Raw genomic sequence first — 27,949 nt, forward strand, 5'->3', positions numbered from 1 at the left:
CAGAACACAAAGAAGTTTCTCAGAAAGCTTCTTTCTCTTTGTTATCGGAGGATATTTCCTTTGGCCCTATAGTCTTCAAAGGGATCCGAAATATCTGTTCTCAGATTCCACAGAAATAAGGCTAGCAAAGAGATCCTCGAAATACAGATGTAACTCTGTCAGTGGAAGTCAAACATCACAGAGCAGTTTCTCAGAAAGCTTCTTTCCAGATTTCATGTGAGGATATTTCCTTTTTCACCATAGCCCTCTATGGGCTTCCAAATATCACTTTGCCAATTCCACAAGAACTGCCTTAGAGAAAGGCTTCTTGAGGGGAAAGCTGTAACTCTGTGAGATGATGTCAAAGAACACAAAGAAGTTTCTCAGAAAGCTTCTTTCTCTTTGTTATCGGAGGATATTTCCTTTGGCCCTATAGTCTTCAAAGGGATCCGAAATATCTGTTCTCAGATTCCACAGAAATAAGGCTAGCAAAGAGATCCACGAAATACAGATGTAACTCTATGAGTGGAAGTCACACATCAGAGAGCAGTTTCTCAGAATGCTTCTTTCCAGATTTCATCTGAGGATATTTCCTTTTTCACCATAGCCCTCTATGGGCTTCCAAATATCACTTTGCCAATTACACAAGAACTGTCTTAGAGAAAGGCTTCTTGAGGGGAAAGCTGTAACTCTGTGAGATGATTTCACAGAACACAAAGAAGTTTCTCAGAAAGCACCTTTCTCTTTGTTACCGGAGGATATTTCCTTTGGCCCTATAGTCTTCAAAGGGATCCGAAATATCTGTTCTCAGATTCCACAGAAATAAGGCTAGCAAAGAGATCCACGAAATACAGATGTAACACTGTGAGTGGAAGTCACACGTCACAGAGCAGTTTCTCAAAAAGCTTCTTTCCAGATTTCATCTGAGGATATTTCCTTTTTCACCATAGCCCTCTATGGGCTTCCAAATATCACTTTGCCAATTCCACAAGAACTGTCTTAGCGAAAGGCTTCTTGAGGGGAAAGCTGTAACTCTGTGGGATGATTTCACAGAACACAAAGAAGTTTCTCAGAAAGCTTCTTTCTCTTTGTTATCGGAGGATATTTCCTTTGGCCCTGTAGTCTTCAAAGGGATCTGAATTATCTGTTCTCAGATTCCACAGAAATAGGGCTAGCAAAGAGATCCACGATATACAGATGTAACTCTCTGAGATGAATTAGCAGAACACTAAGCAGTTTCTCAGAAAGCTTCTTTCCAGATTTCATCTGAGGATAATTTTTTTTCAACATAGCCCTCTAGTAGCTTCCAAGTATCACTTTGCCAATTCCACAAGAACTGTGTTAGCGAAAGGCTTCTTGAGGGGAAAGCTGTAACTCTGTGAGATGATTTCACAGAACACAAAGAAGTTTCTCAGAAAGCTTCTTTCTCTTTGTTATCAGAGGTTATTTCCTTTGGCACTATAGACTTCAAAGGGATCCGAATTATCTGTTCTCAGATTCCACAGAAATAACGCTAACAAAGAGATCCAAGAAATACAGATGTAACTCTGTGAGAGGAAGTCTCACATCATAGAGCAGTTTCTCAGAAAGCTTCTTTACAGATTTCATCTGAGGATATTTCCTTTTTTACCATAGCCCTCTATGGGCTTCCAAATATCACTTTGCCAATTCCACAAGAACTGTCTTAGGGAAAGGCTTCTTGAGGGGAAAGCTGTAACTCTGTGAGATGACTTCACAGAACACCAAGAAGTTTCTCAGAAAGCTTCTTTCTCTTTGTTTTCGGAGGATATTTCATTTGGCCCTATAGTCTTCAAAGGAATCCGAAATATCTGTTCTCAGATTCCACAGAAATAAGGCTAGCAAAGAGATCCACGAAATACAGGTGTAACTCTGTGAGTGGAAGTCACACATCACCGAGCATTTTCTCAAAAAGCTTCTTTCCAGATTTCATCTCAGGATATTTCCTTTTTCACCATAGCCCTCTATGGGCTTCCAAATATCACTTTGAGATTCCACAAGAACTGTCTTAGAGAAAGGCTTCTTGAGGGGAAAGCTGTAACTCTGTGAGATGATTTCACAGAACAAAAAAGAAGTTTCTCAGAAAGCTTCTTTCTCTTTGTTATCGGAGGATATTTCCATTGGCCCTATAGCCTTCAAAGGGATCCGAAATATCTGTTCTCAGATTCCACAGATATAAGGCTAGCAAAGAGATCCACGAAATACAGATGTAACTCTGAGAGTGGAAATCACACATCACAGAGCAGTTTCTCAGAAAGCTTCTTTACAGATTTCATCTGAGGATATTTCCTTTTTCACCATAGCCCTCTATGGGCTTCCAAATATCACTTTGCCAATTCCACAAGAACTGTCTTAGCGAAGGCTTCCTGAGGGGAAAGCTGTAACTCTGTGAGATGATTTCACAGAACACAAAGAAGTTTCTCAGAAAGCTTCTTTCTGTTTGTTATCGGAGGATATTTCCTTTGGCCCTATAGTCTTCAAAGGGATCTGAAATATCTGTTCTCAGATTCCACAGAAATAAGGCTAGCAAAGAGATCCACGAAATACAGATGTAACTCTCTGAGATGAATTAGCAGAACACTAAGCAGTTTCTCAGAAAGCTTCTTTCCAGATTTCATCTGAGGATATTTTTTTTTCAACATAGCCCTCTAGTAGCTTCCAAATATCACTTTGCCAATTCCACAAGAACTGTGTTAGCGAAAGGCTTCTTGAGGGGAAAGCTGTAACTCTGTGAGATGATTTCACAGAACACAAAGAAGTTTCTCAGAAAGCTTCTTTCTCTTTGTTATCGGAGGATATTTCCTTTGGCCCTATACACTTCAAAGGGATCCGAAATATCTGTTCTCAGATTCCACAGAAATAAGGCTAGCAAAGTGATCCACGAAATACAGACGTAACTCTGAGAATGGAAGTCACCCATCACAGAGCAGTTTCTCAGAAAGCTTCTTTCCAGATTTCATCTGAGGATATTTCCTTTTTCACCATAGCCCTCTATGGGCTTCCAAATATCACTTTGCCAATTCCACAAGAACTGTCTTAGCGAAAGGCTTTTTGAGAGGAAAGCTGTAACTCTGTGAGAAGATTTCACAGAACACAAAGAAGTTTCTCAGATAGCTTCTTTCTCTTTCTTATCGGAGGATATTTCCTTTGGCCCTGTAGTCTTCAAAGGGATCCGAAATATCTGTTCTCAGATTCCATAGAAATAAGGCTAGCAAAGAGATCCACGAAATACAGATGTAACTCTGTGAGCTGAATTAACAGAACACTAAGCAGTTTCTCAGAAAGCTTCTTTCCAGATTTCATCTGAGGACATTTCCTTTTTCACCATAGCCCTCTACGGGCTTCCAAATATCACTTTGCCATTCCACAAGAACTGTCTTAGCGAAAGGCTTCTTGAGGGGAAAGCTGTAACTCTGTGAGACGATTTCACGGAACACAAAGAAGTTTCTCAGAAAGCTTCTTCCTCTTTGTTATCGGAGCATATTTCCTTTGGCCCTATAGTCTTCAAAGGGATCCGAAATATCTGTTCTCAGATTCCACAGAAATAAGGCTAGCAAAGCGATCCTCGAAATACAGATGTAACTCTGTGAGTTGAAGTCACACATCACAGAGCAGTTTCTCAGAAAGCTTCTTTCCAGATTTCATCTGAGGATATTTCCTTTTTCACCATAGCCCTCTGTGGGCTTCCAAATATCACTTTGCCAATTCCACAAGAACTGTCTTAGCGAAAGGCTTCTTGAGGCGAAAGCTGTAACTCTGTGGGATGATTTCACAGACAACAAAGAAGTTTCTCAGAAAGCTTCTTTCTCTTTGTTATCGGAGGATATTTCCTTTGGCCCTATAGACTTCAAAGGGATCCGAATTATCTGTTCTCAGATTCCACAGAAATAACGCGAACAAAGAGATCCACGAAATACAGATGTAACTCTGTGAGAGGAAGTCTCACATCATAGAGCAGTTTCTCAGAAATCTTCTTTACAGATTTCATCTGAGGATATTTCCTTTTTCACCATAGCCCTCTATGGGCTTCCAAATATCACTTTGCCAATTCCACAAGAACTGTTTTAGCGAAAGGCTTCTTGAGGGGAAAGCTGTAACTCTGTGAGATGATTTCACAGAACACCAAGAAGTTTCTCAGAAAGCTTCTTTCTCTTTGTTATCGGAGGATATTTCCTTTGGCCCTATAGTCTTCAAAGGGATCCAAAATATCTGTTCTCAGATTCCACAGAAATAAGGCTACCAAGAGATCCACGAAATACAGGTGTAACTCTGTGAGTGGAAGTCACACATCACAGAGCAGTTTCTCAAAAAGCTTCTTTCCATATATCATCTCAGGATATTTCCTTTTTCACCATAGCCCTCTATGGGCTTCCAAATATCACTTTGCCAATTCCACAAGAACTGTCTTGGAGAAAGGCTTCTTGAGGGGAAAGCTGTAACTCTGTGAGATGATTTCACAGAACACAAAGAAGTTTCTCAGAAAGCTTCTTTCTCTTTGTTATCGGAGGATATTTCCATTGGCCCTATAGTCTTCAAATGGATCCGAAATATCTGTTCTCAGATTCCACAGAAATAAGGCTAGCAAAGAGATCCAGGAAATACAGTTGTGACTCTCTGAGATGAATTAACAGAACACTAAGCAGTTTCTCAGAAAGCTTCTTTCCAGATTTCATCTGAGGATATTTCCTTTTTCACCATAGCCCTCTAGTAGATTCCAAATATCACTTTGCCAATTCTACAAGAACTGTCTTAGCGAAAGGCTTCTTGAGGGGAAAGCTGTAACTCTGTGAGATGATTTCACAGAACACAAAGAAGATTCTCAGAAAGCTGCTTTCTCTTTGTTATCGGAGGATATTTCCTTTGGCCCTATAATCTTCAAATGGATCCGAAATATCTCTTCTCAGATTCCACAGAAATAAGGCTAGCAAAGAGATTCACGAAATACAGATGTAACTCGTTGAGTGGAAGTCACACAACACAGAGCCGTTTCTCAGAAAGCTTCTTTCCAGATTTCATCTGAGGATATTTCCTTTTTCACCATAGCCCCCTATGGGCTTCCAAATAATACTTCGCCACTTCCACAAGAACTGTCTTAGCGAAGGGTTCTTGAGGGGAAAGCTGTAACACTGTGAGATGATTTCACAGAACACAAAGAAGTTTCTCAGAAAGCTTCTTTCTCTTTGTTATTGGAGGATATTTCCTTTGGCCCTGTAGTCTTCAAATGGATCCGAAATATCTGTTCTCAGATTCCACAGAAATAAGGCTAGCAAAGAAATCCACGAAACACAGATGTAACTCTGTGAGCTGAATTAACAGAACACTAAGCAGTTTCTCAGAAAGCTTCTTTCCAGATTTCATCTGAGGATATTTCCTTTTTCACCATAGCCCTCTATGGGCTTCCAAATATCACTTTTTCAATTCCACAAGAACTGTCTTAGCGAAGGCTTCTTGAGGGGAAAGCTGTAACTCTGTGAGAGGATTTCACAGAACACAAAGAAGTTTCTCAGAAAGCTTCTTTCTCTTTGTTATCGGAGGTTATTTCCTTTGGCCCTATAGTCTTCAAAGGGATCCGAAATATCTGTTCTCAGATTCCACAGAAATAAGGTAAACAAAGAGATCCAAGAAATACAGATGTAACTCTGTGAGCTGAAATAGCAGAACACTAAGCAGTTTCTCAGAAAGCTTCTTTCCAGATTTCATCTGAGGATATTTCCTTTTTCACCATAGCCTTCTATGGGCTTCCAAATATCACTTTGCCAATTCCACAAGAACTGTCTTAGCGAAAGGCTTCTTGAGGCGAAAGCTGTAACTCCGTGAGATGATTTTACAGAACACAAAGAAGTTTCTCAGAAAGCTTCTTTCTCTTTGTTATCGGAGGTTATTTCCTTTGGCCCTATAGTCTTCAAAGGGATCCGAAATATCTGTTCTCAGATTCCACAGAAATAAGGCTAGCAAAGAGATCCACGAAATACAGGTGTAACTCTGAGAGCTGAATTAACAGAGCACTAAGCAGTTTCTCAAAAAGCTTCTTTCCAGATTTCATCTCAGGATATTTCCTTTTTCACCATAGCCCTCTATGGGCTTCCAAATATCACTTTGAGAATTCCACAAGAACTGTCTTAGAGAAAGGCTTCTTGAGGGGAAAGCTGTAACTCTGTGAGATGATTTCACAGAAGAAAAAAGAAGTTTCTCAGAAAGCTTCTTTCTCTTTGTTATCGGAGGATATTTCCATTGGCCCTATAGCCTTCAAAGGGATCCGAAATATCTGTTCTCAGATTCCACAGATATAAGGCTAACAAAGAGATCCACGAAATACAGATGTAACTCTGAGAGTGGAAATCACACATCACAGAGCAGTTTCTCAGAAAGCTTCTTTCCAGATTAGATCTGAGGATATTTCCTTTTTCACCATAGCCCTCTATGGGCTTTCAAGTATCACTTTGCCAATTCCACAAGAACTGTCTTAGCGAAGGCTTCTTGAGGGGAAAGCTGTAACTCTGTGATAGGATTTCACAGAACACAAAGAAGTTTCTCAGAAAGCTTCTTTCTCTTTGTTATCGGAGGATATTTCCTTTGGCCCTGTAGTCTTCAAAGGGATCTGAAATATCTGTTCTCAGATTCCACAGAAATAAGGCTAGCAAAGAGATCCACGATATACAGATATAACTCTCTGAGATGAATTAGCAGAACACTAAGCAGTTTCTCAGAAAGCTTCTTTCCAGATTTCATCTGAGGATATTTTTTTTTCACCATAGCCCTCTATAGGCTTCCAAATATCACTTTGCCAATTCCACAAGAACTGTCTTAGCGAAAGGCTTCTTGAGGGGAAAGCTGTAATTCTGTGAGATGATTTCACAGAACATAAAGAAGTTTCGCAGAAAGCTTCTTTCTCTTTGTTACCGGAGGGTATTTCCTTTGGCCCTATAGTCTTCAAAGGGATCCGAAATATCTGTTCTCAGATTCCACAGAAATAAGGCTAACAAAGATATCCACGAAATACAGATGTAACTCTGAGAGTGGAAGTCACACATCACAGAGAAGTTTCTCAGAGAGCTTCTTTCCAGATTTCATCTGAGGATATTTCCTTTTTCACAATAGCCCTCTATGGGCTTCCAAATATCACTTTGCTAATTCCACAAGAACTGTCTTAGCGAAAGACTTCTTGAGGAGAACGCTGTAACTCTGTGAGATGATTTCACAGAACCCAAATAAGTTTCTCAGAAGGCTTCTTTCTCTTTGTTATCGGAGAATATTTCCTTTGGCCCTATAGTCTTCAAAGGGATCCGAAATATCTGTTCTCAGATTCCACAGAAATAAGGCTAGCAAAGAGATCCTCGAAATACAGATGTAACTCTGTGAGTGGAAGTCAAACATCACAGAGCAGTTTCTCAGAAAGCTTCTTTCCAGATTTCATGTGAGGATATTTCCTTTTTCACCATAGCCCTCTATGGGCTTCCAAATATCACTTTGCCAATTCCACAAGAACTGCCTTAGAGAAAGGCTTCTTGAGGGGAAAGCTGTAACTCTGTGAGATGATTTCAAAGAACACAAAGAAGTTTCTCAGAAAGCTTCTTTCTCTTTGTTATCGGAGGATATTTCCTTTGGCCCTATAGTCTTCAAAGGGATCCGAATTATCTGTTCTCAGATTCCACGGAAATAAGGCTAGCAAAGAGATCCACGAAATACAGATGTAACTCTATGAGTGGAAGTCACACATCAGAGAGCAGTTTCTCAGAATGCTTCTTTCCAGATTTCATCTGAGGATATTTCCTTTTTCACCATAGCCCTCTATGGGCTTCCAAATATCACTTTGCCAATTACACAAGAACTGTCTTAGAGAAAGGCTTCTTGAGGGGAAAGCTGTAACTCTGTGGGATGATTTCACAGAACACAAAGAAGTTTCTCAGAAAGCTTCTTTCTCTTTGTTATCGGAGGATATTTCCTTTGGCCCTGTAGTCTTCAAAGGGATCTGAAATATCTGTTCTCAGATTCCACAGAAATAGGGCTAGCAAAGAGATCCACGATATACAGATGTAACTCTCTGAGATGAATTAGCAGAACACTAAGCAGTTTCTCAGAAACTTCTTTCCAGATTTCATCTGAGGATAATTTTTTTTCAACATAGCCCTCTAGTAGCTTCCAAGTATCACTTTGCCAATTCCACAAGAACTGTGTTAGCGAAAGGCTTCTTGAGGGGAAAGCTGTAACTCTGTGAGATGATTTCACAGAACACAAAGAAGTTTCTCAGAAAGCTTCTTTCTCTTTGTTATCAGAGGTTATTTCCTTTGGCACTGTAGACTTCAAAGGGATCCGAATTATCTGTTCTCAGATTCCACAGAAATAACGCTAACAAAGAGATCCAAGAAATACAGATGTAACTCTGTGAGAGGAAGTCTCACATCATAGAGCAGTTTCTCAGAAAGCTTCTTTACAGATTTCATCTGAGGATATTTCCTTTTTTACCATAGACCTCTATGGGCTTCCAAATATCACTTTGCCAATACCACAAGAACTGTCTTAGGGAAAGGCTTCTTGAGGGGAAAGCTGTAACTCTGTGAGATGACTTCACAGAATACCAAGAAGTTTCTCAGAAAGCTTCTTTCTCTTTGTTTTCGGAGGATATTTCATTTGGCCCTATAGTCTTCAAAGGAATCCGAAATATCTGTTCTCAGATTCCACAGAAATAAGGCTAGCAAAGAGATCCACGAAATACAGGTGTAACTCTGGGAGTGGAAGTCACACATCACCGAGCACTTTGTCAAAAAGCTTCTTTCCAGATTTCATCTCCGGATATTTCCTTTTTCACCATAGCCCTCTATGGGCTTCCAAATATCACTTTGAGATTCCACAAGAACTGTCTTAGAGAAAGGCTTCTTGAGGGGAAAGCTGTAACTCTGTGAGATGATTTCACAGAACAAAAAAGAAGTTTCTCAGAAAGCTTCTTTCTCTTTGTTATCGGAGGATATTTCCATTGGCCCTATAGCCTTCAAAGGGATCCGAAATATCTGTTCTCAGACTCCACAGATATAAGGCTAGCAAAGAGATCCACGAAATACAGATGTAACTCTGAGAGTGGAAATCACACATCACAGAGCAGTTTCTCAGAAAGCTTCTTTCCAGATTTCATCTGAGGATATTTCCTTTTTCAGCATAGCCCTCTATGGGCTTCCAAATATCACTTTGCCAATTCCACAAGAACTGTCTTAGCGAAGGCTTCCTGAGGGGAAAGCTGTAACTCTGTGAGATGATTTCACAGAACACAAAGAAGTTTCTCAGAAAGCACCTTTCTCTTTGTTATAGGAGAATATTTCCTTTGGCCCTGTAGTCTTCAAAGGGATCCGAAATATCTGTTCTCAGATTCCACAGAAATAAGGCTAGCAAAGAGATCCACGAAATACAGATGTAACTCTGTGAGCTGAATTAACAGAACACTACCAGTTTCTCAGAAAGCTTCTTTCCAGATTTCATCTGAGGATATTTCCTTTTTCACCATAGCCCTCTATGGCCTTCCAAATATCACTTTGTCAATTCCAGAAGAACTGTCTTAGCGAAGGCTTACTGAGGGGGAAAGCTGTAACTCTGTGAGAGGATTTCACAGAACACAAAGAAGTTTCTCAGAAAGCTTCTTTCTCTTTGTTATCGGAGGATATTTCCTTTGGCCCTATAGTCTTCAAAGGGATCCGAAATATCTGTTCTCAGATTCCACAGAAATAAGGCGAACAAAGACATCCACGAAATACAGATGTAACTCTGTGAGCTGAATTAACAGAACACTAAGCAGTTTCTCAGAAAGCTTCTTTCCAGATTTAATCTGAGGATATTTCCTTTTTCACCATAGCTCTCGATGGGCTTCCAAATATCACTTTGCCAATTCCACAAGAACTGTCTTAGCGAAGGCTTCTTGAGGGGAAAGCTGTAACTCTGTGAGATGATTTCACAGAACACAAAGAAGTTTCTCAGAAAGCTTCTTTCTCTTTGTTATCGGACGATAATTCCTTTGGCCCTATAGTCTTCAAAGGGATCCGAAATCTCTGTTCTCAGATTCCACAGAAATAAGGCTAGCAAAGAGATCCACGAAATACAGATGTAACTCTGTGAGCTGAATTAACAGAACACTAAGCAGTTTCTCAGAAAGCTTCTTTCCAGATTTCATCTGAGGATATTTCCTTTTTCACCATAGCCCTCTATGGGCTTCCAAATATCACTTTGCCAATTCCACAAGAACTGTCTTAGCGAAAGGCTTCTGGAGGGGAAAGCTGTAACTCTGTGAGATCATTTCACAGAACACAAAGAAGTTTCACAGAAAGCTTCTTTCTCTTTGTTATCGGAGCATATTTCCTCTGGCCCTATAGTCTTCAAAGGGATCCGAAATATCTGTTCTCAGATTCCACAGAAATAAGGCTAGCAAAGAGATCCACGAAATAGAGATGTAACTCTGTGAGCTGAATTAACAGAACACTAAGCAGTTTCTCAGAAAGCTTCTTTCCAGATTTCATCTGAGGATATTTCCTTTCTCACCATAGCCCTCTATGGGCTTCCAAGTATCACTTTGCCAATTCCACAAGAACTGTCTTAGCGAAAGGCTTCTTGAGGGGAAAGCTGTAACTCTGTGAGACGATTTCACAGAACACAAAGAAGTTTCTCAGAAAGCTTCTTTCTCTTTGTTATCGGAGGTTATTTCCTTTGGCCCTATAGTCTTCAAAGGGATCCGAAATATCTGTTCTCAGATTCCACAGAAATAAGGCTAGCAAAGAGATCCACGAAATACAGATTTAACTCTTTGAGCTGAATTAACGGAACACTAAGCAGTTTCTCAGAAAGCTTCCTTCCAGATTTCATCTGAGGATATTTCCTTTTTCACCATAGCCCTCTATGGGCTTCCAAATATCACTTTGCCAATTCCAGAAGAACTGTCTTAGCGAAAGGCTTCTTGAGGAGAAAGCTGTAACTAGGTGAGATGATTTCACAGAACACCAAGAAGTTTCTCAGAAAGCTTCTTTCTCTTTGTTATCGGAGGATATTTCCTTTGGCCCTATAGTCTTCAAAGGGATCTGAAATATCTGTTCTCAGATTCCACAGAAATAAGGCTAGCAAAGAGATCCACGAAATACAGATGTAACTCTGTGAGCTGAATTAACAGAACACTAAGTAGTTTCTCAGAAAGCTTCTTTCAGATGTCATCTGAGGATATTTCCTTTTTCACCATAGCCCTCTATAGGCTTCCAAATATCACTTTGCCAATTCCACAAGAACTGTCTTAGCGAAAGGCTTCTTGAGGGGAAAGCTGTAATTCTGTGAGATGATTTCACAGAACACAAAGAAGTTTCGCAGAAAGCTTCTTTCTCTTTGTTACCGGAGGATATTTCCTTTGGCCCTATAGTCTTCAAAGGGATCCGAAATATCTGTTCTCAGATTCCACAGAAATAAGGCTAGCAAAGAGATCCACAAAATACAGATGTAACTCTGAGAGTGGAAGTCACACATCACAGAGCAGTTTCTCAGAAAGCTTCTTTCCAGATTTCATCTGAGGATATTTCCTTTTTCACAATAGCCCTCTATGGGCTTCCAAATATCACTTTGCTAATTCCACAAGAAGTGTCTTAGCGAAAGACTTCTTGAGGGGAACGCTGTAACTCTGTGAGATGATTTCACAGAACACAAAGAAGTTTCTCAGAAGGCTTCTTTCTCTTTGTTATCGGAGAATATTTCCTTTGGCCCTATAGTCTTCAAAGGGATCCGAATTATCTGTTCTCAGATTCCACAGAAATAAGGCTAGCAAAGAGATCCTCGAAATACAGATGTAACTATGTGAGTGGAAGTCAAACATCACAGAGCAGTTTCTCAGAAAGCTCCTTTCCAGATTTCATGTGAGGATATTTCCTTTTTCACCTTAGCCGTCTATGGGCTTCCAAATATCACTTTGCCAATTCCACAAGAACTGCCTTAGAGAAAGGCTCTTGAGGGGAAAGCTGTAACTCTGTGAGATGATTTCAAAGAACACAAAGAAGTTTCTCAGAAGGCTTCTTTCTCTTTGTTATCGGAGAATATTTCCTTTGGCCCTATAGTCTTCAAAGGGATCCGAATTATCTGTTCTCAGATTCCACAGAAATAAGGCTAGCAAAGAGATCCACGAAATACAGATGTAACTCTGTGAGTGGAAGTCACAAATCAGAGAACAGTTTCTCAGAAAGCTTCTTTCCAGATTTCATCTAAGGATATTTCCTTTTTCACCATAGCCCTCTATGGGCTTCCAAATATCACTTTGCCAATTACACAAGAACTGTCTTAGAGAAAGGCTTCTGGAGGGGAAAGCTGTAATTCTGTGAGATGATTTCACAGAACACAAAGAAGTTTCGCAGAAAGCTTCTTTCTCTTTGTTACCGGAGGATATTTCCTTTGGCCCGATAGTCTTCAAAGGGATCCGAAATATCTGTTCTCAGATTCCACAGAAATAAGGCTAGCAAAGAGATCCACGAAATACAGATGTAACACTGTGAGTGGAAGTCACACGTCACAGAGCAGTTTCTCAAAAAGCTTCTTTCCAGATTTCATCTGAGGATATTTCCTTTTTCACCATAGCCCTCTATGGGCTTCCAAATATCACTTTGCCAATTCCACAAGAACTGTCTTAGCGAAAGGCTTCTTGAGGGCAAAGCTGTAACTCCGTGAGATGATTTTACAGAACACAAAGAAGTTTCTCAGAAAGCTTCTTTCTCTTTGTTAACGGAGGATATTTCCTTTGGCCCTATAGTCTTCAAAGGGATCCGAAATATCTGTTCTCAGATTCCACAGAAATGAGGCTAGCAAAGAGATCCACAAAATACGGATGTAACTCTGAGAGTGGAAGTCACACATCACAGAGCAGTTTCTCAGAAAGCTTCTTTCCAGATTTCATCTGAGGATATTTCCTTTTTCACCATAGCCCTCTATGTGCTTCCAAATATCACTTTGCCAATTCCACAAGAACTGTCTTAGCGAAGGCTTCTTGAGGAGAAAGCTGTAACTCTGTGAGATGATTTCACAGAACACAAAGAAGTTTCTCAGAAAGCTTCTTTCTCTTTGTTATCGGAGGATATTTCCTTTGGCCCTATAGTCTTCAAAGGGATCCGAAATATCTGTTCTCAGATTCCACAGAAATAAGGCTAGCAAAGAGATCCACGAAATACAGATGTAACTCTGTGAGCTGAATTAACAGAACACTAAGCAGTTTCTCAGAAAGCTTCTTTCCAGATTTCATCTGAGGATATTTTTTTTTCTACATAGCCCTCTAGTAGCTTCAAAATATCACTTTGCCAATTCCAGAAGAACTGTCTTAGCGAAAGGCTTCTTGAGGGGAAAGCTGTAACTCTGTGAGATGATTTCACAGAACACAAAGAAGTTTCTCAGAAACCTGCTTACTCTTTGTTATCGGAGGATATTTCCTTTGGCCCTATAATCTTCAAATGGATCCGAAATATCTGTTCTCAGATTCCACAGAAATAAGGCTAGCAAAGAGATCCACAAAATACAGATGTAACTCGTTTAGTGGAAGTCACACATCACAGAGCCGTTTCTCAGAAAGCTTCTTTCCAGATTTCATCTGAGGATATTTCCTTTTTCACCATAGCCCCCTATGGGCTTCCAAATATCACTTTGCCACTTCCACAAGAACTGTTTTAGCGAAGGGTTCTTGAGGGGAAAGCTGTAACTCGGTGAGAGGATTTCACAGAACACAAAGAATTTTCTCAGAAAGCTTCTTTCTCTTTGTTATCGGAGGATATTTCCTTTGGCCCTATAGTCTTCAAAGGGATCCGAAATATCTGTTCTCAGATTCCACAGAAATAATGCGAACAAAGAGATCCACGAAATACAGATGTAACTCTGAGAGTGGAAGTCACACATCACAGAGCAGTTTATCAGAAAGCTTCTTACTAGATTTCATCTGAGGATATTTCCTTTTTTACCTTAGCCCTCTATGGGCTTCCAAATATCACTTTTCCAATTACACAAGAACTGTCTTAGAGAAAGGCTTCTTGAGGGGAAAGCTGTAACTCTATGAGATGATTTCACAGAACACAAAGAAGTTTCTCAGAAAGCATCTTTCTCTTTGTTACCGGAGGATATTTACTTTGGCCCTATAGTCTTCAAAGGGATTCGAAATATCTGTTCTCAGATTCCACAGAAATAAGGCTAGCAAAGAGATCCACGAAATACAGATGTAACACTGTGAGTGGAAGTCACACGTCACAGAGCAGTTTCTCAAAAAGCTTCTTTCCAGCTTACATCTGAGGATATTTCCTTTTTCACCATAGCCCTCTATGGGCTTCCAAATATCACTTTGCCAATTCCACAAGAACTGTCTTAGCGAAAGGCTTCTTGAGTGGAAAGCTGTAACTCTGTGGGATGATTTCACAGAACACAAAGAAGTTTCTCAGAAAGCTTCTTTCTCTTTGTTATCGGAGGATATTTCCTTTGGCCCTAGAGTCTTCAAAGGGATCTGAAATATCTGTTCTCAGATGCCACAGAAATAAGGCTAGCAAAGAGATCCACGAAATACAGATGTAACTCTCTGAGATGAATTAGGAGAACACTAAGCGGTTTCTCAGAAAGCTTCTTTCCAGATTTCATCTCAGGATATTTTTTTTTCAACATAGCCCTCTAGTAGATTCCAAATATCACTTTGCCAATTCCACAAGAACTGTGTTAGCGAAAGGCTTCTTGAGGGGAAAGCTGTAACTCTGTGAGATGATTTCACAGAACACAAAGAAGTTTCTCAGAAAGCTTCTTTCTCTTTGTTATCGGAGGATATTTACTTTGGCCCTATAGTCTTCAAAGGGATCCGAAATATCTGTTCTCAGATTCCACAGAAATAAGGCTAGCAAAGAGATCCACGAAATACAGATTTAACTCTTTGAGCTGAATTAACGGAACACTAAGCAGTTTCTCAGAAAGCTTCTTTCCAGATTTCATCTGAGGATATTTCCTTTTTCACCATAGCCCTCTATGGGCTTCCAAATATCACTTTGCCAATTCCAGAAAAACTGTCTTAGTGAAAGGCTTCTTGAGGAGAAAGCTGTAACTCTGTGAGATGTTTTCACAGAACACCAAGAAGTTTCTCAGAAAGCTTCTTTCCTTTTGTTATCGGAGGATATTTCCTTTGGCCCTATAGTCTTCAAAGGGATCTGAAATATCTGTTCTCAGATTCCACAGAAATAAGTCTAGCAAAGAGATCCACCAAATACAGATGTAACTCTGTGAGCTGAATTAACAGAACACTAAGCATTTTCTCAGAAAGCTTCTTTCCAGATTTCATCTGAGGATATTTCCTTTTTCACCATAGCCCTCTATGGGCTTCAAAATATCACTTTGCCAATTCCACAAGGTCTGTCGTAGCGAAAGGCTTCTTGAGGGGAAAGCTGTAACTCCGTGAGATGATTTTACAGAACACAAAGAAGTTTCTCAGAATGCTTCTTTCTCTTTGTTAACGGAGGATATTTCCTTTGGCCCTATAGTCTTCAAAGGGATCCGAAATATCTGTTCTCAGATTCCACAGAAATAAGGCTAGCAAAGAGATCCACAAAATACAGATGTAACTCTGAGAGTGGAAGTCACACATCACAGAGCAGTTTCTCAGAAAGCTTCTTTCCAGATTTCATCTGAGGATATTTCCTTTTTCACTATAGCCCTCTATGGGCTTCCAAATATCACTTTGCCAATTCCAAGAGAACTGTCTTAGCGAAGGCTTCTTGAGGGGAAAGCTGTAACTCTGTGAGATGATTTCACAGAACACAAAGAAGTTTCTCAGAAAGCTTCTTTCTCTTTGTTATCGGAGGATGTTTGCTTTGGCCCCATAGTCTTCCAAGGGATCCGAAATATCTGTTCTCAGATTCCACAGAAATAAGGCTAGCAAAGAGATCCACGAAATACAGATGTAACTCTGTGAGATGAATTAACAGAACACTAAGCAGTTTCTCAGAAAGCTTCTTTCCAGATTTCATCTGAGGATATTTCCTTTTTCAACATAGCCCTCTAGGTGTTCCAAATATCACTTTGCCAATTCCACAAGAACTGTCTTAGCGAAAGGCTTCTTGAGGGGAAAGCTGTAACTCTGTGAGATGATTTCACAGAACAGAAAGAAGTTTCCCAGAAACCTTCTTTCTGTTTGTTATCGGAGGATATTTCCTTTGGCCCCATGGTCTTCAAAGGGATCCAAAATATCTGTTCTCAGATTCCACAGAAATAAGGCTAGCAAAGAGATCCATGAAATACAGATGTAACTCTGTGAGCTGAATTAACAGAACACTAAGCAGTTTCTCAGAAAGCTTCTTTCCAGATTTCATCTGAGGATATTTCCTTTTTCAACATAGCCCTCTAGGTGTTCCAAATATCACTTTGCCAATTCCACAAGAACTGTCTTAGCGAAAGGCTTCTTGAGGGGAAAGCTGTAACTCTGTGAGATGATTTCACAGAACAGAAAGAAGTTTCCCAGAAACCTTCTTTCTGTTTGTTATCGGAGGATATTTCCTTTGGCCCCATGGTCTTCAAAGGGATCCAAAATATCTGTTCTCAGATTCCACAGAAATAAGGCTAGCAAAGAGATCCATGAAATACAGATGTAACTCTGTGAGCTGAATTAACAGAACACTAAGCAGTTTCTCAGAAAGCTTCTTTCAGATGTCATCTGAGGATATTTCCTTTTTCACCATAGCCCTCTATAGGCTTCCAAATATCACTTTGCCAATTCCACAAGAACTGTCTTAGCGAAAGGCTTCTGGAGGGGAAAGCTGCAAATCTGTGAGATGATTTCACAGAACACAAAGAAGTTTCGCAGAAAGCTTCTTTCTCTTTGTTATCGGAGGATATTTTCTTTGGCCCTATAGTCTTCAAAGGGATCCGAAATATCTGTTCTCAGATTCCACAGAAATAAGGCTAGCAAAGAGATCCACGAAATACAGATGTAACTATGAGAGTGGAAGTCACACATCACAGAGCAGTTTCTCAGAAAGCTTCTTTCCAGATTTCATCTGAGGATATTTCCTTTTTCACAATAGCTCTCTATGGGCTTCCAAATATCACTTTGCTAATTCCACAAAAAGTGTCTTAGCAAAAGACTTCTTGAGGGGAACGCTGTAACTCTGTGAGATGATTTCACAGAACACAAAGAAGTTTCTCAGAAGGCTTCTTTCTCTTTGTTATCGGAGAATATTTCCTTTGGCCCTATAGTCTTCAAAGGGATCCGAATTATCTGTTCTCAGATTCCACAGAAATAAGGCTAGCAAAGAGATCCTCGAAATACAGATGTAACTCTGTGAGTGGAAGTCAAACATCACAGAGCAGTTTCTCAGAAAGCTCCTTTCCAGATTTCATGTGAGGATATTTCCTTTTTCACCTTAGCCCTCTATGGGCTTCCAAATATCACTTTGCCAATTCCACAAGAACTGCCGTAGAGAAAGGCTTCTTGAGGGGAAAGCTGTAACTCTGTGAGATGATTTCAAAGAACACAAAGAAGTTTCTCATAAAGCTTATTTCTCTTTGTTATCGGAGGATATTTCCTTTGGCCCTATAGTCTTCAAAGGGATCTGAAATATCTGTTCTCAGATTCCACAGAAATAAGGCTAGCAAAGAGATCCACGAAATACAGATGTAACTCTGTGAGTGGAAGTCACACATCACAGAGCAGTTTCTCAGAAAGCTTCTTTCCAGATTTCATCTGAGGATATTTCCTTTTTCACCATAGCCCTCTTTGGGCTTCCAAATATCACTTTGCCAATTACACAAGAACTGTCTTAGAGAAAGTCTTCTTGAGGGGAAAGCTGTAACTCTGTGAGATGATTTCACAGAACACAAAGAAGTTTCTCAGAAAGCATCTTTCTCTTTGTTATGGGAGGATATTTCCTTTGGCCCTATAGTCTTCAAAGGGATCCGAAATATCTATTCTCAGATTCCACAGAAATAAGGCTAGCAAAGAGATCCACGAAATACAGATGTAACACTGTGAGTGGAAGTCACACGTCACAGAGCAGTTTCTCAAAAAGCTTCTTTCCAGCTTTCATCTGAGGATATTTCCTTTTTCACCAGAGCCCTCTATGGGCTTCCAAATATCACTTTGCCCATTCCAGAAGAACTGTCTTAGCGAAAGGCTTCTTTAGGAGAAAGCTGTAACTCTGTGAGATGATTTCACAGAACACCAAGAAGTTTCTCAGAAAGCTTCTATCTCTTTGTTATCGGAGGATATTTCCTTTGGCCCTATAGTCTTCAAAGGGATCTGAAATATCTGTTCTCAGATTCCACAGAAATAAGGCTAGCAAAGAGATCCACGAAATACAGATGTAACTCTGTGAGATGAATTAACAGAACACTAAGCAGTTTCTCAGAAAGCTTCTTTCCAGATTTCATCTGAGGATATTTCCTTTTTCACCATAGCCCTCTATGGGCTTCAAAATATCGCTTTGCCAATTCCACAAGGTCTGTCCTAGCGAAAGGCTTCTTGAGGGGAAAGCTGTAACTCCGTGAGATGATTTTACAGAACACAAAGAAGTTTCTCAAAAAGCTTCTTCCTCTTTGTTAACGGAGGATATTTCCTTTGGCCCTATAGTCTTCAAAGGGATCCGAAATATCTGTTCTCAGATTCCACAGAAATAAGGCTAGCAAAGAGATCCACGAAATACAGATGTAACTCTGAGAGTGGAAATCACACATCACAGAGCAGTTTCTCAGAAAGCTTCTTTCCAGATTTCATCTGAGGATATTTCCTTTTTCACCATAGCCCTCTATGGGCTTCCAAATATCACTTTGCCAATTCCAAGAGAACTGTCTTAGCGAAGTCTTCTTGAGGGGAAAGCTGTAACTCTGTGAGATGATTTCACAGAACACAAAGAAGTTTCTCAGAAAGCTTCTTTCTCTTTGTTATCGGAGGATATTTCCTTTGGCCCCATAGTCTTCAAAGGGATCCGAAATATCTGTTCTCAGATTCCACAGAAATAAGGCTAGCAAAGAGATCCACGAAATACAGATGTAACTCTGTGAGATGAATTAACAGAACACTAAGCAGTTTCTCAGAAAGCTTCTTTCCAGATTTCATCTGAGGATATTTCCTTTTTCACCATAGCCCTCTAGGTGTTCCAAATATCACTTTGCCAATTCCACAAGAACTGTCTTAGCGAAAGGCTTCTTGAGGGGAAAGCTGTAACTCTGTGAGATGATTTCACAGAACACAAAGAAGTTTCCCAGAAACTTTCTTTCTCTTTGTTATCGGAGAATATTTCCTTTGGCCCCATGGTCTTCAAAGGGATCCAAAATAACTGTTCTCAGATTCCACAGAAAAAAGACTAGCAAAGAGATCCACGAAATACAGATGTAACTCTGTGAGCTGAATTAACAGAACACTAAGCAGTTTCTCAGAAAGCTTCTTTCAGATTTCATCTGAGGATATTTCCTTGTTCTCCATAGCCCTCAATGGGCTTCCAAATATCACTTTGCCAATTCCACAAGAACTGTCTTAGCGAAAGGCTTCTTGAGGGGAAAGCTGTATTTCTGTGAGATGATTTCACAGAACACAAAGAAGTTGCGCAGAAAGCTTCTTTCTCTTTGTTACCGGAGGATATTTTCTTTGGCCCTATAGTCTTCAAAGGGATCCGAAATATCTGTTCTCAGATTCCACAGAAATAAGGCTAACAAAGAGATCCACGAAATACAGATGTAACTATGAGAGTGGAAGTCACACATCACAGAGCAGTTTCTCGGAAAGCTTCTTTCCAGATTTCATCTGAGGATATTTCCTTTTTCACAATAGCCCTCTATGGGCTTCCAAATATCACTTTGCTAATTCCACAAGAACTGTCTTAGCGAAAGACTTCTTGAGTGGAACGCTGTAACTCTGTGAGATGCTTTCACAGAACACAAAGAAGTTTCTCAGAAGGCTTCTTTCTCTTTGTTATCGGAGAATATTTCCTTTGGCCCTATAGTCTTCAAAGGGATCCGAATTATCTGTTCTCAGATTCCACAGAAATAAGGCTAGCAAAGAGATCCTCGAAATACAGATGTAACTCTGTGAGTGGAAGTCAAACATCACAGAGCAGTTTCTCAGAAAGCTCCTTTCCAGATTTCATGTGAGGATATTTCCTTTTTCACCTTAGCCCTCTATGGGCTTCCAAATATCACTTTGCCAATTCCACAAGAACTGCCTTAGCGAAAGGCTTCTTGAGGGGAAAGCTGTAACTCTGTGAGATGATTTCAAAGAACACAAAGAAGTTTCTCAGAAAGCTTCTTTCTCTTTGTTATCGGAGGATATTTCCTTTGGCCCTATAGTCTTCAAAGGGATCCGAAATATCTGTTCTCAGATTCCACAGAAATAAGGCTAGCAAAGAGATCCACGAAATACAGATGTAACTCTGTGAGTGGAAGTCACACATCAGAGAGTAGTTTCTCAGAAAGCTTCTTTCCAGATTTCATCTGAGGATATTTCCTTTTTCACCATAGCCCTCTATGGGCTTCCAAATATCACATTGCCAATTAAACAAGAACAGTCTTAGAGAAAGGCTTCTTGAGGGGAAAGCTGTAACTCTGTGAGATGATTTCACAGAACACAAAGAAGTTTCTCAGAAAGCATCTTTCTCTTTGTTACCGGAGGATATTTCCTTTGGCCCTATAGTCATCAAAGGGATCCGAAATATCTGTTCTCAGATTCCACAGAAATAAGGCTAGCAAAGAGATCCACGAAATACAGATGTAACTCTGTGAGCTGAATTAACAGAACACTAAGCAGTTTCTCAGAAAGCTTCTTTCAGATTTCATCTGAGGATATTTCCTTCTTCTCCATAGCCCTCAATGGGCTTCCAAATATCACTTTGCCAATTCCACAAGAACTGTCTTAGCGAAAGGCTTCTTGAGGGGAAAGCTGTAACTCTGTGAGATGATTTCAGAGAACACAAAGAAGTTTGTCAGAAAGCTTCTTTCTCTTTGTTATCGGAGGATATTTCCTTTGGCCCTATAGTCTTCAAAGGGATCTGAAATATCTGTTCTCAGATTCCACAGAAATAAGGCTAGCAAAGAGATCCACGAAATACAGATGTAACTCTCTGAGATGAATTAGCAGAACACTAAGCAGTTTCTCAGAAAGCTTCTTTCCAGATTTCATCTGAGGATATATTTTTTTCTACATAGCCCTCTAGTAGCTTCAAAATATCACTTTGCCAATTCCACAAGAACTGTGTTAGCGAAAGGCTTCTTGAGGGGAAAGCTGTAACTCTGTGAGATGATTTCACAGAACACAAAGAAGTTTCTCAGAAACCTGCTTACTCTTTGTTATTGGAGGATATTTTTTTGGCCCTATAGACTTCAAAGGGATCCGAATTATCTGTTCTCAGATTCCACAGAAATAACGCTAACAAAGAGATCCACGAAATACAGATGTAACTCTGTGAGAGGAAGTCTCACATCATAGAGCAGTTTCTCAGAAAGCTTCTTTACAGATTTCATCTGAGGATATTTCCTTTTTCACCATAGCCCTCTATGGGCTTCCAAATATCACTTTGCCAATTCCACAAGAACTGTCTTAGCGAAAGGCTTCTTGAGGGGAAAGCTGTGACTCTGTGAGATGATTTCACAGAACACCAAGAAGTTTCTCAGAAAGCTTCTTTCTCTTTGTTATCGGAGGATATTTCCTTTGGCCCTATAGTCTTCAAAGGGATCCAAAATATCTGTTCTCAGATTCCACAGAAATAAGGCTAGCAAAGAGATCCACGAAATACAGGTGTAACTCTGTGAGTGGAAGTCACACATCACAGAGCAGTTTCTCAGAAAGTTTCTTTCCAGATTTCATCTCAGGATATTTCCTTTTTCACCATAGCCCTCTATGGGCTTCCAAATCTCAATTTGCCAATTCCACAAGAACTGTCTTAGAGAAAGGCTTCTTGAGGGGAAAGCTGTAACTCTGTGAGATGATTTCACAGAACACAAAGAAGTTTCTCAGAAAGCTTCTTTCTCTTTGTTATCGGAGGATATTTCCATTGGCCCTATAGTCTTCAAAGGGATCCGAAATATCTGTTCTCAGATTTCACAGAAATAAGGCTAGCAAAGAGATCCACGAAATACAGTTGTGACTCTCTGAGATGAATTAAGAGAACACTAAGCAGTTTCTCAGAAAGCTTCTTTGCAGATTTCATCTGAGGATATTTCCTTTTTCACCATAGCCCTCTATGGGCTTCCAAATATCACTTTGCCAATTCTACAAGAACTGTCTTAGCGAAAGGCTTCTTGAGGGGAAAGCTGTAACTCTGTGAGATGATTTCACAGAACACAAAGAAGTTTCTCAGAAAGCTGCTTTCTCTTTGTTATCGGAGGATATTTCCTTTGGCCCTATAATCTTTAAATGGATCCGAAATTTCTGTTCTCAGATTCCACAGAAATAAGGCTAGCATAGAGATCCACGAAATACAGATGTAACTCGTTGAGTGGAAGTCACACATCACAGAGCCGTTTCTCAGAAAGCTTCTTTCCAGATTTCATCTGAGGATATTTCCTTTTTCACCATAGCCCCCTATGGGCTTCCAAATATCACTTTGCCACTTCCACAAGAACTGTCTTAGCGAAGGGTTCTTGAGGGGAAAGCTGTAACTCTGTGAGATGATTTCACAGAACACAAAGAAGTTTCTCAGAAAGCTTCTTTCTCTTTGTTATTGGAGGATATTTCCTTTGGTCCTGCAGTCTTCAAAGGGATCCGAAATATCTGTTCTCAGATTCCACAAAATTAGGCGAACAAAGAGATCCACGAAATACAGATGTAACTCTGTGAGCTGAATTAACAGAACACTAAGCAGTTTCCCAGAAAGCTTCTTTCCAGATTTCATCTGAGGATATTTCCTTTTTCACCATAGCCCTCTATGGGCTTCCAAATATCACTTTGCCAATTCCACAAGAACTGTCTTAGCGAAAGGCTTCTTGAGGGGAAAGCTGTAACTCCGTGAGATGATTTTACAGAACACAAAGAAGTTTCTCAGAAAGCTTCTTTCTCTTTGTTATCGGAGGTTATTTCCTTTGGCCCTATAGTCTTCAAAGGGATCCGAAATATCTGTTCTCAGATTCCACAGAAATAAGGCTAGCAAAGAGATCCACGAAATACAGATGTAACTCTGTGAGCTGAATTAACAGAGCACTAAGCAGTTTCTCAGACCTTCTTTCCAGATTTCATCTGAGGATATTGCCTTTTTCACCATAGCCCTCTATGGGCTTCCAAATATCACTTTGCCAATTCCACAAGAACTGTCTTAGCGAAGGCTTCTTGAGGGGAAAGCTTTAACTCTGTGAGACGATTTCACAGAACACAAAGAAGTTTCTCAGAAAGCTTCTATCTCTTTCTTATCGGAGGATATTTCCTTTGGCCCTATAGTCTTCAAAGGGATCCGAAATATCTGTTCTCAGATTCCATAGAAATAAGGCTAGCAAAGAGATCCACGAAACACAGATGTAACTCTGTGATCTGAATTAAGAGAACACTAAGCAGTTTCTCAGAAAGCTTCTTTCCAGATTTCATCTGAGGATATTTCCTTTTTCACCATAGCCCTCTACGGGCTTCCAAATATCACTTTGCCAATTCCACAAGAACTGTCTTAGCGAAAGGCTTCTTGAGTGGAAAGCTGTAACTCTGTGAGATGATTTCACAGAACACAAAGAAGTTTCCCAGAAAGCTTCTTTCTCTTTGTTATCGGAGGATATTTCCTTTGGACCCATAGTCTTCAAAGGGATCCAAAATATCTGTTCTCAGATTCCACAGAAATAAGGCTAGCAAAGAGATCCACGAAATACACATGTAACTCTGTGAGTGGAAGTCACACATCACAGAGCAGTTTCTCAGAAAGCTTCTTTCCAGATTTCATCTGAGAATATTTCCTTTTTCACCATAGCCCTCTATGGACTTCCAAATATCACTTTGCCAATTCCACAAGAACTGTCTTTGCGAAAGGCTTCTTGAGGGGAAAGCTGTAACTCTGTGAAATGATTTCACAGAACACAAAGAAGTTTCTCAGAAAGTTTCTTTCTCTTTGTTATCGGAGGATATTTCCTTTGGCCCTATAGTCTTCAAAGGGATCCGAACTAACTGTTCTCAGATTCCACAGAAATAAGGCTAGCAAAGAGATCCACGAAATACAGATGTAACTCTGTGAGCTGAATTAATAGAACAGTACGCAGTTTCTCAGAAAGCTTCTTTCCAGATTTCATTTGAGGATATTTCCTTTTTCACCTTAGCCCTCTATGGGCTTCCACCTATCACTTTGCCAATTCCAGAAGAACTGTCTTAGCGAAAGGCTTCTTGAGGGGAAAGCTGTAACTCTGTGAGATGATTTCGCAGATCACAAAGAAGTTTCTCAGAAAGCTTCTTTCTCTTTCTTATCGGAGGATATTTCCTTTGGCCCTTTACTCTTCAAAGGGATCCGAAATATCTGTTCTCAGATTCCACAGAAATAAGGCTAGCAAAGAGATCCACGAAATACAGATGTAACTCTGAGAGTGGAAGTCACACATCACAGAGCAGTTTCTCAGAAAGCTTCTTACTAGATTTCATCTGAGGATATATCCTTTTTCACCTTAGCCCTCTATGGGCTGCCAAATATTACATTGCCAATTCCACAAGAACTGTCTTAGCGAAAGACTTCTTGAGGAGAACGCTGTAACTCTGTGAGTTGATTTCACAGAACACAAAGAAGTTTCTCAGAAGGCTTCTTTCTCTTTGTTAACGGAGAATATTTCCTTTGGCCCTAGACTCTTCAAAGGGATCTGAAATATCTGTTCTCAGATTCCACAGAAATAAGGCTAGCAAAGAGATCCTCGAAATACAGATGTAACTCTGTGAGTGGAAGTCAAACATCACAGAGCAGTTTCTCAGAAAGCTTCTTTCCAGATTTCATGTGAGGATATTTCCTTTTTCACCATAGCCCTCTATGGGCTTCCAAATATCACTTTGCCAATTCCACAAGAAATGCCTTAGAGAAAGGCTTCTTGAGGGGAAAGCTGTAACTCTGTGAGATGATTTCAAAGAACACAAAGAAGTTTCTGAGAAAGCTTCTTTCTCTTTGTTATCGGAGGATATTTCCATTGGCTCTATAGTCTTCAAAGGGATCCGAAATATCTGTTCTCAGATTCCACAGAAATAAGGCTAGCAAAGAGATCCACGAAACACAGATGTAACTCTGTGATCTGAATTAAGAGAACACTAAGCAGTTTCTCAGAAAGCTTCTTTCCAGATTTCATCTGAGGATATTTCCTTTTTCACCATAGCCCTCTATGGGCTTACAAATATCACTTTGCCAATTCCACAAGAACTGTCTTAGCGAAAGGCTTCTTGAGGGGAAAGCTGTAACTCTGTGGGATGATTTCACAGAACACAAAGAAGTTTCTCAGAAAGCTTCTTTCTCTTTGTTATCGGAGGATATTTCCTTTGGCCCTATAGTCTTCAAAGGGATCTGAAATATCTGTTCTCAGATTCCACAGAAATAAGGCTAGCAAAGAGATGCACGAAATACAGATGTAACTCTCTGAGAAGAATTAGCAGAACACTAAGCAGTTTCTCAGAAAGCTTCTTTCCAGATTTCATCTGAGGATATTTTTTTTTCAACATAGCCCTCTAGTAGCTTCCAAATATCACTTTGCCAATTCCACAAGAACTGTGTTAGCGAAAGGCTTCTTGAGGGGAAAGCTGTAACTCTGTGAGATGATTTCACAGAACACAAAGAAGTTTCTCAGAAAGCTTCTTTCTCTTTGTTATCGGAGGAAATTTCCTTTGGCCCTATAGTCTTCATAGGGATTCGAAATATCTGTTCTCAGATTCCGCAGAAATAAGGCTAGCAAAGAGATCCACGAAACACAGATGTAACGCTGTGAGTGGAAGTCACCCATCACAGAGCCGTTTCTCAGAAAGCTTCTTTCCAGATTTCATCTGAGGGTATTTCCTTTTTCACCATAGCCCTCTAAGGGCTTCCAAATATCACTTTGCCAATTCCACAAGAACTGTCTTAGCGAAAGGCCTCTTGAGGGGAAAGCTGTAATTCTGTGAGATGATTTCACAGAACACAAGGAAGATTCACAGAAAGCTTCTTTCTCTTTGTTATCGGAGGATATTTCCTTTGGCCCTATAGTCTTCAAAGGGATCCGAAATATCTGTTCTCAGATTCCACAGAAATAAGGCTAACAAAGAGATCCACGAAATATAGGTGTAACTCTGTGAGTGGAAGTCAAACTTCACAGAGCAGTTTCTCAGAAAGCTTCTTTCCAGATTTCATATGAGGATATTTCCTTTTTCACCATAGCCTTCCTTGGGCTTCCAAATATCACTTTGCCAATTCCACAAAAACTGCCTTAGAGAAAGGCTTCTTGCGGGGAAAGCTGTAACTCTGTGAGATGATTTCAAAGAACACAAAGAAGTTTCTCAGAAAGCTTATTTCTCTTTGTTATCGGAGGATATTTACTTTGGCTCTATAGTCTTCATAGGGATCCGAAATATCTGTTCTCAGATTCCACAGAAATAAGGCTAGCAAAGAGATCCACGAAATACAGATGTAACTCTCTGAGATGAATTATCAGAACACTAAGCAGTTTCTCAGAAAGCTTCTTTCCAGATTTCATCTGAGGATATTTGTTTTTTCAACATAGCCCTCTTTGGGATTCCAAATATCACTTTGCCAATTGCACAAGAACTGTCTTAGCGAAAGGCTTCTTGAGGGGAAAGCTGTAACTCTGTGAGATGATTTCACAGAACACAAAGAAGTTTCTCAGAAAGCTTCTTTCTCTTTGTTATCGGAGGATATTTCCTTTGGCCCTATAGTCTTCAAAGGGATCCGAAATATCTGTTCTCAGATTCCACAGAAATAAGGCTAGCAAAGAGATCTAGGAAATACAGATGTAAATCTGTGAGTGGAAGTCACACATCACAGAGCAGTTTCTCAGAAAGCTTCTTTGCAGATTTCATCTGAGGATATTTCCTTTTTCACCATAGCCCTCTATGGGCTTCCAAATATCACTTTGCCAATTCCACAAGAACTGGCTTAGCGAAAGGCTTCTTGAGGGGAAAGCTGTAACTCTGTGAGATGATTTCACAGAACACAAAGAATTTTCTCAGAAAGCTTCTTTCTCTTTGTTATCGGAGGATACTTACTTTGGCCCTATAGTCTTCAAAGGGATCCGAAATATCTGTTCTCAGATTCCACAGAAATAAGGCTAGCAAAGAGATCCACGAAATACAGATAAAGCTCTCTGAGATGAATTATCAGAACACTAAGCAGTTTCTCAGAAAGCTTCTTTCCAGATTTCATCTGAGGATATTTATTTTTTCAACATAGCGCTCTATGGGATTCCAAATATCACTTTGCCAATTGCACAAGGACTGTCTTAGCGAAAGGCTTCTTGAGGGGAAAGCTGTAACTCTGTGAGATGATTTCACAGAACACAAAGAAGTTTCTCTGAAAGCTTCTTTCTCTTTGTTATCGGAGGATATTTCCTTTGCCCCTATAGTCTTCAAAGGGATCCGAAATATCTGTTCTCAGATTCCACAGAAATAAGGCTAGCAAAGAGATCCAGGAAATACAGAAGTAACTCTGTGAGTGGAAGTCACATATCACAGAGCAGTTTCTCAGAAAGCTTCTTTGCAGATTTCATCTGAGGATATTTCCTTTTTCACCATAGCCCTCTATGGGCTTCCAAATATCACTTTGCCAATTCCACAAGAACTGGCTTAGCGAAAGGCTTCTTGAGGGGAAAGCTGTAACTCTGTGAGATGATTTCACAGAACACAAAGAAGTTTCTCAGAAAGCTTCTTTCTCTTTGTTATCGGAGGATACTTACTTTGGCCCTATAGTCTTCAAAGGGATCCGAAATATCTGTTCTCAGATTCCACAGAAATAAGGCTAGCAAAGAGATCCACGAAATACAGATAAAGCTCTCTGAGATGAATTATCAGAACACTAAGCAGTTTCTCAGAAAGCTT

Source organism: Macaca fascicularis, chromosome X, assembly GCF_037993035.2.
Source record: "Macaca fascicularis isolate 582-1 chromosome X, T2T-MFA8v1.1".
In the NCBI taxonomy this organism is placed as follows: domain Eukaryota; kingdom Metazoa; phylum Chordata; class Mammalia; order Primates; family Cercopithecidae; genus Macaca; species Macaca fascicularis.